The sequence below is a fragment of the Callorhinus ursinus genome, unplaced genomic scaffold, assembly GCF_003265705.2.
Source record: "Callorhinus ursinus isolate GAN/ISIS: 27379988/994484 unplaced genomic scaffold, GSC_fseal_2.0 scaffold55, whole genome shotgun sequence".
NCBI classification, from domain to species: Eukaryota; Metazoa; Chordata; class Mammalia; order Carnivora; family Otariidae; genus Callorhinus; species Callorhinus ursinus.
In genome coordinates this window covers 5,568-19,337 of record NW_027397117.1, presented here as the reverse complement: position 1 = coordinate 19,337, position 13,770 = coordinate 5,568, and the positions used below count along the sequence as shown (strand labels likewise).

General features: G+C 41.6%; 1 pseudogene; it reads right to left on the bottom strand.

Annotated features, from left to right (window-relative positions):
• Positions 1–2,953: 2,953 nt before the first annotated feature.
• On the bottom strand, positions 2,954–12,709 carry LOC112817452 (cytochrome P450 3A12-like; annotated as a pseudogene).
• Between the last annotated feature and the right edge of the window lie 1,061 nt (positions 12,710–13,770).

Below are 13,770 nucleotides of genomic sequence, written 5' to 3'. Positions count from 1 at the left end.
GAGCCCAAATGTCCAAACCAACATGGCCTCCTGAGGACTGAGGATAATACAGCTATGAGAGTAATAGCTGACATTGATTATGTGCTCACTGCTCTGTTTCCTAAACACCTCACACACATCATCTGGTTTCATCATCAGATCAGATAGGCACTGGCATTATCCCCATATTTTAACAATTGGAGGCGCTAAGTCCTGAGCAGTGAGATATTAAGTAATTTGTTCAAGGTCCCATGTCTGTAGCGGAGGGTGGCCCAAGCCCTTTGGGTCCAGCTATGCAAAGGGGGCGCCTTTTCCTCTTTTGCCCAAAACCACTGATTGGTCTAGACTCAGCCCTGGACTGAGCTGGCATTCAAACCACAGGAGCTCCAGCTTCAGAGATCCCCATCTCTCAATCACTGTGTGCTGCTGCCTCATTGTATTAAATAATAGAAGTCAGACTAAGACAAGGGACGGGGAGAGATGTGTAGGCCCAAGCTGCTTTTGTGACCCACTTCTCCCCAAAATAATCACAAGCTTCCAGAAGAGTCTGTTCCAAGAACTATGTTCTTGACCCATCTCAGAACTGGCCTGCTTTTTCATAATCCCCTGTAATTCCTACAAAGACATTCTCCCACAAAGTCAGGAAGTGGACGCTGACACATTACTGCCATGGAACCATCAGAGTTGGTTTCTCCGTTGTCCTCAGAATGTCCTTTATAGCAGAAGGACCCTGCTCAGACACTCATTTTACATGTCACCCCCTTTATTCTCTTTAGTTCAGTCTGGAACACTTCCTTAGTTTGTCTCTGGCTTTTATTAAAAAATAGAATTCTAGAAAATCAAATTGAAGATCTAATTGAGTTTATTAAGTGATTCATGAACCAGCACCATCCCAACTAGCAAGTAGACAGATGCTTCCAGGAGGTGTACAAAATGCAGAGTGGGGCAGGAAGGGCACAGAGGGAAAAGAAAGGATTGTTTCAGGCCAGGACACCTTCTTTCTGGGGGATGGACTTGTAGGGTTTCTATCCTGCAGATGACTCACTAGTGCCCAACAGGAAATTTTGACGGACTGTTAAAAGGTCACCTTCCTGGGATAGATCGAAACCGTGATTAGTCTTGGTTTGCTGTGAGGTGGGGTTGGGGGACAAGTGGCTCCAATCTGGGCTTGTTTTTTCTTTTTTTATCACTTTCAGGACCTTGATTTTATTAAAGATGACACACCAGTTACAGATTAGGAGTAGATAGTCCTTTATTTGGGTTTGTCTGATTTTTTGAGGATTTCTTGAAGGTTTGCCTCCCTGGCCAGAATATGCCAGAGGTGATGTTGAGATCCTCTTACCCTGTCCCATTGGGTGATGGGCCATCACTTCTTTCTGTTCCTGAGGACCTTCACTCGTTTGCCAAGTCTCTGCTGTGTGTGCTCTTTTCTCAGTAACTCATGGGTGTTTGAGTGGTAGTACTTTGGAACTGTGTGAGTGTCCTCATCAATTGTAATTTATCCCTGTATTTATCTACACCTGTGTGTACTTGCGTATTCCTGTTTTATTCAATGAGTCATATCCCTTCATGTTGTCGGTTATCATGAAATTGTGCCTGATGGGTCAGTGAAGCCCTGCAGGCTGGCTGTGCATCCTGTCGATGTGTCCCCATCACTGTGTAGCACAAGATGCTCCAGGCTCATCATGTGATCTCGCAGCCTGGAATCAGGCATTTCTCTGAGAAGCCCTAGTTCCTTTAAGAGGAAAATGACATTTATAAGCCAAGATCTGGTCACAATGTATGCTCATTGCTCTTACAGTGTCACTGTTTCTAACTGTCTGTGGAGAGAGGTAGAGAAAATGTTTTTTTACACACACCGAGACAAACACACACACATTTCAACTGCTCTCTATCAATTTATCTATCTATAGAAAAGCATGATTTTACATTGACAAACTTCCAGTCTCTCAATACACAGGCTTCATTTGGCTTTTTCCCCTCTCAAATAAGTGACTCCCGTCTCCAACAGTGAGAAACTCCTGAAACCATGTAGCTTTAATATATTTACTTATTTGATCAATCCCCCTTCATGTAACTAACCCTCACTCCATTCCTTAACACTCATGTATGCCCCCACCATTGCTACTTGGGTTTTCCACACTGTAGTTAGGCTCTGGGGACTGTCACCAGACTACCTCTCTGTGAGGGCACCTTTCTCACCAAGCTTGGGCTCCCACACCCAAGGCTGCTCTTCCATGTGGACACCCTCTTCACCCTACTCGGTCTCTAACCTGGAGTCACTGTGACTCCCTTCTCTACCCCTGACCCTCAGTGTGGGGCTGCCCACCTGCCTGTGCCCCACCTATGGCTTTAGGACTGAATTATCCAGGAAGGAAGGCAAAGGAAGAGAAGAGAGGAGAAGGGAAAGAAGGGGTGGGGAGGGGAGGGAAGGAAAAGGAAGAATCTTGTGCAGCTTCTGATACCAGCTGAAATGGATAAATGCTTTTACCCTTTCTGTCCAATCAACTGGCCAATCAACCATCTCTGATTCCATGTTCATTGTGTCGGGACAGCTGGGAGCTGTGGCTGGAACACAGAAAGAAAGTATGTTCCCTGCCTACCAGAACATCAGGGGAGATGAGGTGAAAATAAATCATATAATACTAAGTGCCTCGATCGAGTTATAAAAAACACGTGCTCCAAAACCTGTAGAATTAAACTATGAATATACTTTCTGAGCCATGGGCAAAGTCACAGTGGATTAACTCTCACCCATTTTAACGTATCACATTGGAGTTCTGAACAAGGTCCACCCACCCAGTGAGTGACTGTAATGGTCGAAACATTCAGTTGCTGGCTCTCACTCATCAGTTCTACGGATTCCCCGTTAATGTGCATGAAACCATCAGTTAATACTTTTGTAAAGAGGTGTTGATTGACTGGCTCAGTGTGATATTTAATGTAGAATATTCAAAATAAGACATGTGATATAAATGTCACTACCACAGTCATGACACGAATTCTTGTTTTCATTAAAGTTTGTTGATAAAATTGCTGAGAAAGTTTTATTCTTGATCAGTGCTCTGGGGAGGAGTTGGTACTAACTGGGGGTAGTCTGTGTGAACCAGACAAGCTGAGTCTACATCTCTGGCAATTATTATCACCTCCTTTACTCTCCACAATATATAATGCTCCACACAGACACCGAGGAAGCTAAATGAATGTACAGAATCCCTAGTCATCCCCATCATGGGCAGTACATGAAGGCCATCTTCATTTCTGGGTTTTATTCTCAAAGGAAATTGAAATCTCTGGTGATCTGGGATACAGCTTCTTGAAGGACAAAGGGAAAGTCCTTAGGGAAAGTCAGGCTCCACTCACATTCCCATCTCTTGGCTCAACCTTAAGAACAATGTTTTTTTTCTGGTCAAATTAATCCTTGAGCACTTAATTTCAGGGGGATCTGCAACAGTTAAACAAGCATATGAAAACCAGGAATGAAGCCCTGCCATGACAGATGCAAAGCAAGCAAGATACATGAAGGACAATAATGTATTACAAACATAAATACTCAGTTTAGCAACATCTATCTCTGATTCTTTACCTTACTCTGTAAGCTCTCAAGACTGGAGCATGGGAGCATTCATCCATCAGGTCATTCAACAGTGTATCTATTGAGTACTTAACGGTGTACCAGGCTGGAGACAAACTCATGTTGGCTTGTGTTCTTTTTTGATTTAAATTTTAAGTAAAAAGGATGAGTGTTTAAAATTTAAAACTGATTCTTAGCCATTATGGCAAACAATTTTGAAAAGTGATAGAGAGTTAAATTGTGTATGTTGAAGTTTGCAAGGTCATCCTGAGTGGGTATTATGTATTTTATTCTATGGCCATCTCCCCTGCTAAAGATTCTGTCACTCTCCCAGTGGAAACATCCATTCATAATGGCAGATTGGGATAGAAAGGAAGAATAGTTAGACTGGAGTGGGGCTGGCAGAAGGTGGGGCCAAGTAGCCAGGATGGCCTGGACCGTGGGAGTCCTTCACATCAGGCAGACATGCTTCACACCACACCCATTCTCAACCTTGCTTGCGCTTTTAAAGCCACACTCCCTGAATTATGTTAGAATTTCTGAGATGGGGGCAACTGGGTGGCTCAGTTGGTTAAGCATCTGCCTTTGGCTCAGGTCATGGTCTCAGAGTCCTGGGATGGAGCCCTGTGCGGGGCTCCTGGCTCAGTGGGGAGTCTGCTTCTCCCTTCTACCATTCCTCCCCCTGCTTGTGCTCTCTCTCTCTTTCTCTCAAATAAATAAAATCTTTTTTTTAAGATTTTATTTATTTATTTGACAGAGAGAGACACAGCAAGAGCAGGAACACAAGCAGGGGGAGTAGGAGAGGGAGAAGCAGGCTTCCTGCAGAGCAGGGAGCCGGATGTGGGGCTCAATCCCAGGACCCTGGGATCATGACCTGAGCCAAAGGCAGACGCTTAATGACCGAGCCACTCAGGTGCCCCTCAAATAAATAAAATCTTAAAAAAAAAAAAGAATTTCTGTGATGACTTGGGCATCAGGATTTTTAACAAACCCACTGATATCTATGTACAACCAGGGGTTGAGAACCACAGTCTTGAGAGTGTCTGTAAGCTGTGGTAGAAAAGAGCATCGTTCAAAAGTCATGTTGCAGTAATCACTGCACGTCATGATTGTAGGCATGTTCCCTTCCTGTCAGTGGACTTGAAAGAAATTTAATACTTTGCTGAAGCTCATACGTCTGTGCATAATGATGTCATGTGAACTGCACTGACTAGATGACCCTTATGGATGGGTGGTCATAAACCACAAACATGGCACTTAGGAGCTGAAGGACCCTTAAAGGTCACAAATGGCTCTAAATAGATTCTTCAGGCAATAGGACAAATTATTAAGGATAAATGAGCCCTGGGCACCTGGGTGGCTCAGTTTGTTAAGCGACTGCCTTTGGCTCAGGTCATGATCCTGGAGTCCCGGGATCGAGTCCCGCATCGGGCTTCCTTCTCAGCAGGGAGTCTGCTTCTCCCTCTGACCCTCCCCCCTCTCATGTGCTCTCTCTCTCTCATTCTCTCTCTCAAATAAATAAATAAAATCTTAAAAAAAAGGATAAATGAGCTCCCCACCGCCTCTCTCACACACACACACATCCATTCAATATCTCTTAGTTTAAAAAAAAAAAGCAATAAAACACTATTTATGCAGAAAGTTGTCTTTCTGACCTGTGTTTCTTCACAAGGTTTGAAGGAGAAGTTCTGCAAGGACTCTGACCAGGGCAAGTTTCATGTTCATGATCGCAAACCTCATCCCAAGGCAATTTCGGGGTCCAGTTCCAAAAGGCAGGTATGTATAAGGATTTACGTTGTCCTTGTTCTTCTTACTGAACCTGGTTCCACAGTACACACTGGAAACAAGTTAGTGAAACATAAAATCCACGAGAGGTACATGTTCGGGGTTCTCAACCAGGAGTATATAAGAAACTCTGATGGGCCGGTTACTATAATCCTGCTATGCTTATTCTGCTGTGACAATGTAAGCTACAGACTGGTCGATACCCCTTACCCTATGGGAGCATTCAGTCTTGTTGAGGAGATGAGATGAATGCTTTTGAAAAGATTTATCTTAAACACTGGGATTATATTCAGGGTGGTGAGTAGTTCATACTCTGAAAGGTGAGCAGGATATAAGTCTGACTGAAGGAAAGTTAGGATCCTGCCCCCACTGACTGACGTTGGTCACATATCCATGGACAAAGGAAGCAGGAAAAATGCCTCCCATGATTTACATCATTATTTTTCCCTTCACTTCCCTCTCCTCCCCACTAGCACCCCCTCAACCACTTTCACAGAACAGCATGTCAGATGATTTACGTGAGCACATCATGCTACTGCACTACTCATACTCATACTACTCATACTCATGGTTATGTATAACTGTATAATCACTGAATTCTTGTCTATCTGTTCCATGAGGCTATAAATTCCTTGAGGGTTAGACATGTTTTATTCAAACTCATTCTTCAATATTTATATTAAGGAAAAATGTGGATTTGGGGAAATTAATAATGGCATTCTCAGTAGGTATTTTTAAAAACTCCATATATTGTGAAGAACATACTGGAATGTTTACAGATGATGAGTCTTAAAATTATATGGGAATCAGACGAGGAGTTGAAATGGTGTGTGGATGGGGTTGTTGAGCAGGTGATGGGCACATATAGATGCATTAAAAGTATTTCTTAGGAAGTGCCTGGGTAGCTCAGTTGGTTAAGTGTCTGCCTTTGGCTCAGGTCATGATACCAGGGTCCTGGGATCAAGCCCCGCATCAGGCTCCCTGCTCAGCGGGGAGTCTGCTTCTCCCTCTCCCTCTCTCTGCCGCTCTGCATACTTGTGCTTTCTCTCTGTCAAATAAATAAATAAAATCTTTAAAAAACAAGTATTTCTTAGACTTGTATCTACAGAATATGGTTGTGAATGTGTTAAAAATTCTCCATAATAGGCATTTTTAACACGTGGATCTCGCACTGCCTGGCAGTCCCTAACACACATATGTAAGCATTTCCTCTCATGCCTGAATGAATCATTAAGAAGTATTGGGAGTGGGCTCTGGTTTCTGTTCAAGAAGGTACAGGACCGGGGACTGCTGAGCTTGTGGGAACCACCAGGGCTCCTGGTCCAGAAAACAGATGACTTGGTCAATTCTGACTTTTTTCAGCAAGTACTATGTATAGATGTGATTTTAGCACTAGGAACACCATGCAACAGGACAAGGACTCTGCCATCAGGGAACTTAGAGGCAGGGGCTGAAAGTCTAGATTCCTAAAAACTTCACTCCAAATTTTGCTCACCAATACAACAAACAGGAAAGCACCAACTTTTGCAGAATTCAAACTGTGCCCAAAGCCAGACTCTGCTCCCAGAAGAGAAAGCTCACGACCCCTCCAAGGAGGATGTTTCAGATGGCTAGAGAGCAGATTTCTCAGGTGACTTTGCTTTGGATGAACCCCAGATACCAACAGAGGTGGGAGCTGGGACAGGACTGCCACCACAGACAGCACAGGACCTGTGTGTGCCTATGTTCTCATGAGGTTGTTCCTCCTGTCAGGGATGAGAACTCTCAGGTCCACAGCCTTAGCTCTCCCCCCTTATGGCTAGCAGAACAGTGGCCAAGGTTTACAAACATGGAATATGGGAATTGTGGGGGTGAGTTCAGAGAATGTTACATTGAGTAGGTCATTCAAAAAATATACGGCCAAGATAATTTTTAGTAGTCAATATATGCATGGAAAAATGTCCACAAGGACAGAGGTATCACTATTTTTTTTAAAGATTTTATTTATTTATTCATGAGAGACAGAGAGAGAGAGAGAGAGGCAGAGGGAGAAGCAGGCTCCCAAGGAGCAGGGAGACCAATGTGGGACTCGATCCCAGGACCCTGGGATCGTGACCTGAGCCGAAGGCAGACGCTTAACCATCTGAGCCACCCAGGCGCCCCAGAGGTATCACTATTAATAATCTTGATGTATTAGGACTGAGGATGACTTTAGTATTCTTTTTTAGGGTCTACAGTTTATAAAATTTTGATAACAACGATCATTTTGCAGTAAGAAAATTACTTCTAAAAATAAAAAGATGTACAAATAAATAATTGTACAACCACATGCTTGTCATCTATACTAAGAAAATATCAGAATATCCTTCAATATGAGGGTGGGTTCCCCTTTTGAGGGCTCCCTGTACCTTTCAGGACGGAACTCCTCAGGCTCTGGCCAGAGATCCAGGTCTCAGTGAAGAGCAAAGGTCAGCACTATCACCACTGTCCCTTTGGGAATGAACACACCACTGATTTCCACATCTTTCTTACAGACCCTCTCAAGTCTCTCAGCGATTGGGTATAATCTGAGACTTTCATTCAACACCATGTCCAGATACTCCATCTGTACAAGGGCATCGTAAGTGGGCAGTGCCTGGAAGGAAAGAAACAGATTTTCATAAATTGAGATTTGGGATCTGTCTCAACTCAGTCTACACACTACTACTGAAGTGTTAGAAAGGAACCCCTAAGAATCATTTGTTTTGGTGACAGGCATTTATAGGCATTTTAATGTCTACCATGTCCTTTGACTTACTCAATGGCCCACTGACTTGTATGTAATAGTAACAATTAGAAGAGACTGCTGGGAAAATCCTCTCAACAGGGCCTCACATCCTTCCCACTACCAAGTAGAAGTTCTTCTTCCTCATATGAACAAAAGTGACTAATATACTATGACTTTTAATCTTAAGTGAAATATGTTGAAGTCACTGTTTCCTTTCAAAACAGGGGCCTCACATCTGTACCATGGAAGGAGGACATGCAGCAGAAAACATTCCCCTATCCACATAAACTCTTTTAGCTGAAATATCCTGCTTCCTAGCTCTTTGATTATATATATAACATTTGGAGGGAAATACTATATTATATAAAATATAAATAATTTGGGGGTGCCACTGTTTCCTTTCAACCCAAATAGGGCAAAGAAGGGTGGAATTGGATGCCACCAATTGAGGGAACACAATTTCAGCTCTAGGGAATATTGTGAAGGGGATCAGAATCCTACTCTCAGCCCCACCCTCTGTTGCTGGAAAGGTCTCCCCATTGTTGGTCTGGGGTTTCACTGTTTGCCAAATAAGCCGCTCCAGCCCCAGAGACCAGGTCTCTTCATAAGTTGGGAGCTCCAGTTTAGGCAGAGGTCAGAAAACAGTGTGGGTTACATTATATGTTAATTAAAAAAAGAAAAGAAAAGAAAACAGTGTGTCTATCACACAGAAAATATGTGTCTATCACTTGGTGTTATATTTAAGAGCCAACATTGTACAGGTTAAGAGTTTAATAAGGATCCTGGCACCCCGGCTCCTTGCTTGGCTTCTTCACCACAAGTTATGTATTAGTCTAAGAATGTTATGTTGTCTTTCTGTAGCTCAGTTTCCTGACTTGTTACGTGGAGATAATTAGAATTGACACTTCATAGGCTGTGTGGCAGAGACATTTTCTGCTCACCCAACACCCACGTAGACCCCCATATTTCCCTGCCCATGTGACCTTAGGGGAAACCAGTTTGCAAATGGGCTGTAAACTGAGGAGATGTACGTCAGTTCAGGGCCAAATATTGGAAAAGCAAGTGAGCAACACTTCAGTTTCTTGTTACCCAGTCAACAATAGGTCCCTAAATTCCAGATAATGCAGGTAAAGAAAGTGGAACTTCTTTATCCTGTATTACCCAAGTAACTCTGTGGAGCAGAGACTCACTCCCATCCTCTACTATACCCATGTCTAGAAGTAAACTTTTGCTAGGAAACCCTCCTAGATTTGATGGCTAATCTGTTACTGAGGCATAACAGAGCCTATCCTGACTCCCTCTTCAAGTATGACTCACTCACCTTATTGGGGAACATTGCATCAATCTTCTTCTGCAGTTTCTGTTGGACATCAGGGTGAGTGGCCAATTCATACATAAGGAGGGAAAGAGAAGTACTAGTGGTCTCGTAGCCAGCAAAAATAAAGATAATAGATTGGGCCACAAGCTCCAGATCAGACAGAGCTAAAAGGAGAGAAAAGACATTTTAGCTAAACCAGGTGATCACAGATTAGATGATGACAAATCCACTTGAAACCCCCAAATCCCTGGTGGAAAACGTAAAAGCAATTCTGAATCAAACTGGGAGTGGTTTCACTCTAATGTCTATCTTGTAGAGCCAGAAAAAGTTAAAAGTTGTCTTGATCTGGTTATTCTGAAGGTCCATACTATTCTTGGACACCTGTTACTGGTTATGCCACCCTCCCCACCAACATAGGTGGGTAATTTCAGGAGATGGTATTTCTGTCCAACATACACAGAGTTATCAGTATTGTCCTTTGGAGAATCGTAAAAGTACTTCTGCCCCAAGTAACATGGGCTAGCATCCTCCCCCAGGAAAAATATGATTTCTTTCAGCTAAAATACAGCTTAAATTTTTTCAGAGAGTAAACAATGCTAAGCCTTAATTATCATGAAAATTGAATGATCTTTCATCTAAACATAATTTGCAGGAATTTAAGTGGACAATATTGGGCTACAGATAAACTTTTGCTACTTAAAGTGTGGTCCATGGATCAGCAGCATCTGCAGCACCTGAGATCTTATTAGAAATGCAGAATCTCAAACCTTACCCTAGAACTATCAAATAAAAATCTGAGCTTCCTGAGATGTGGTGATTTGTGTGCACAAGCTGGCTTGAGAAGTATGGATTATACCTTTAAGAGGTTTCAGGTAAGAGAAGACCTGGGGCACATTCTTCACATGGATGATCTCAGGTATAGAAACTATGACACAGACAAAATGCTAGAAGAATGGTGAATGATGTTAGTCTAATCAACTGCATAAAACAGCAAAAGAAACAATGATAAATAAAAGGACACAGGCCAGCATGAATTATAGACAAACAGAATCCAGTGAGTGGAATTAGCAATGCTTATTCATGTCACTTTCCTTAGTAAATGGCCCCATTCTGACTATAAGTTGGCCTCCCTTTTGATTTTCTTGTAGTAGAAACTAAGCATGGTCCTGCTCTAACCTATTTGATCAGAACTGGATTACATAATACTTAGAGGACTGAAATTAACATGGTACTTGCCACAGGCATGAAATTCACAACTAAAAATAATACAAAGTGAGTGTAAGAAAGGTCTCGAGAATTCTGATTTCCCAGTCATACTTTCTGTGATGCTGCTGTGGATAAATTCAACTATCAGAGTCTTTCCCCTGATTGCCATGAACCCCATGATAATCAAATTTCATAGCTCTGCTGTCCGGTATGGTAGCCACTCACCAGATGTGCCTATTTATATTTAAATGTTAATTAATTACATTTAAAACAATATAAGATTTAGGTCTTCAGTGACACTAGCCATATGTCAAGTGTTCAATTAACCACATGTGTGTAGTGGTTCTGTATTGAACTGGACATACAGAATATTTTCTTCATCACAGAAAATAGTAGAACTAGATAGATAGATAGATAGATAGATAGATAGATAGATAGATAGTAGATGTATACATAGGCATACATATATTTTAGTGGTGTGATGGAGTAAGCCCATCCTTATTCTCTAGAATCAGTTGTTAAATATTCAAGAATTTTGGGAGATGGTTGTCAAACCATATTTAGCCTGAAATTAACCATGATGGACTATTTCTGTGATAGAAGCAAACTATAAATCTTTTTTCCTTTCAGACACAGAGACCATAATTAGATCACTGGTGATAGATAGATATAGAAGTGTTTATGTTTATCAGTCCTGTGTAAATATAGTTGATATTCTTAACTTGGCCCACTGAGAGGAAATAGAAGCAAAGAAACTATAGCAGTGAGCACTCCTAGATCCCAGATTTTGTTTTCTAAATACCATTTCTCACTAAAAGGAAACAAAGCTTCTGGAGAAAGGGCTGATTCTGGGGCTCATCAGGGGAAACAGAAGAGAAACTTGGAATGTCTCACACTAGAATGCAAGCAAATGCTCAGAAAATAATATGGGAAAAGATACAGAATACTCTGTACTGTAATGGGGGATAGACATCATTATACCTTTGTCAAAACTCATAGAATATACAACACCAAGGGTGAACTATAATGTAAACTATGGATTTTGGGTGGTAATAATGTGTTATTGTAAGTACATTGATTGTAATAAATGTACCTCATAGTAAAATATTTTGATAGTGGGAGATGCTGTGTGTAGGTGGGGCAGGAGGAATATGGGAAATCTCTGTGTCTTTCAGTAACTTTTGCAGTGAACCTAAAACTGCTATAAAAAATAAAGACTACTGAAAACATAAAGAGGAAGAAAAAAAAATAATAACACGGAAGCCATTTGAAAGGGCTTCCAGAAGACAAATCTGAGATAATTGAGTATCTAAATAAAGAATGATGTAAGAGACTAAGTTAGTAATATATGAAATACATGAAATCATCCTGACATAAATAAATTAATTATAGAGACAGAACGAAAATCTCCCTAACAATGGACAATCACTCATCAACGTGGAAGAATTGATGGGATTAGAAAGTCACCATTTTGGAGCCATCATGGTAATAATGGTTTCAGTTAAATACCATCCATGGACAATAAAAGGAGTAGGTGAAAGTTTGAAGAGAAACATAGTATTTACACAGTTGAAAAGGCATCTTGCACCAGTTACTTCTTAATTACAAGACGAAAAGTAAAACTTTACAGTATGTTAAGCCAATGAATACAATTTTAACCAAGTGTTCCGGGCCACCAACCCTGGGGCCATGTGCCTTCTGAGGTGATGAAGGCTTGATGTGAATTTCCAGGTTCAAATTCACTGGGTCTGGATTAGGCCAGAGGATTGACATGAGAAACAAGCTCCCCAGAGGTTCTGATATAGGTGATCCATGAACCACCGACTGCCTTGTCTATGGTTGCCCTTCAGGCTTCGAACAAACTTATGGCTGGGTGCTTCTGGAAAGTGCTTACGCTACCATTTGTATCTGAACATGTGTCTTTCTTCAATTTGCAGAAATTTCATCTGCTAAAAATCTTCTTCCACATCTCAGAACCACCCCCCTGCATCAGAAACTCCCCATCACTGGCTCTCTGAAGCTCTCCTTACTTACCTTTGTGGGCATTCATTTCTTTGGAATTCTGGGAGTTAATCATCAGTTGGAGAAAATCCACTTGGTGCTACAAGCAGAAAGAAAAGTTTCAACAACAAAACATCACTTGTGAAGTCAGAAATAAATTGGGTACATCAAAAACTAATGATGTAATGTATGGTGATTAACATAACATTAAAAAAAAGAAATAAATTAGGATGCAGGACTTAACTTTTTTCCTGAGAATATGGTCCCTTTAAGTCCAGAAGTCTGACATCAGTGACAAAATCAGCTAGCTACGAATCTGGCAGCAGGATGTTTTCCTGACAGGAATTCAGCTATTGTGGCCCACTGCTTTTTGGTTCTTGCTCCCTTGATCCTGAGTTTCTCTGGATTTTGAACACAGCCTTCTGGCCAAAGTGTTGCATACTCCCTCTCCTGTCACGCCTGTTAACCCAGGAGAAAGTCCCTGACTTCAGTCCTTTTTTTCTCCAGCCTTAATTCTTAATGAATGGCTACATAGACCAATCACCTGACCTCTGCAGAATCCATGGGCAGCTTCTGTGTCAGCATCTTCTAATGCCCCACCCTCCCGGAACTCTGCACCATTTTCAGTGACATTCTGGGGTACCCAGCCCTGTTTCCCTGTCCTACACATCCTTGTGCTGGCTGCCAGGCCTCAGGAAGGTGAAGCAGGTGTGGCCAGCTTGCAGCCTCAGTGCCCAGGGAAGACTCCTGCCCACTCCAGACTATGACAGGCTCAAATTTAACAAAGACTGTACTCCACCAGATGCCTCATAGGACCTTCCCCTGGAGAATGTGTAAAATAAGAGGCTTAGGATTTTTTCATTATTTCCAAAAAAAGTTACTGATTTTTTTCACAAAATCTGTAAAAAGGATGAAGGAAAGTCACCTAAAAGATAGCTGGCTTCTTTGTAGAAATTGACATACTGAATTTAAAACTCATATGGAATTGTAAGGGACCCAGAATAGTCAGAACAGTCTTTTTTTTTTTTAAATAAAAATTTAATTGAATGTTTTTGGGGTTTTTTGTTTTTTTGTTTATTTTTATTTTATTTTTATTTTTTTATTATGTTATGTTAGTCAAAACAGTCTTGGGGAAAAAAAAAGGATAAAGTTGTAGACTTC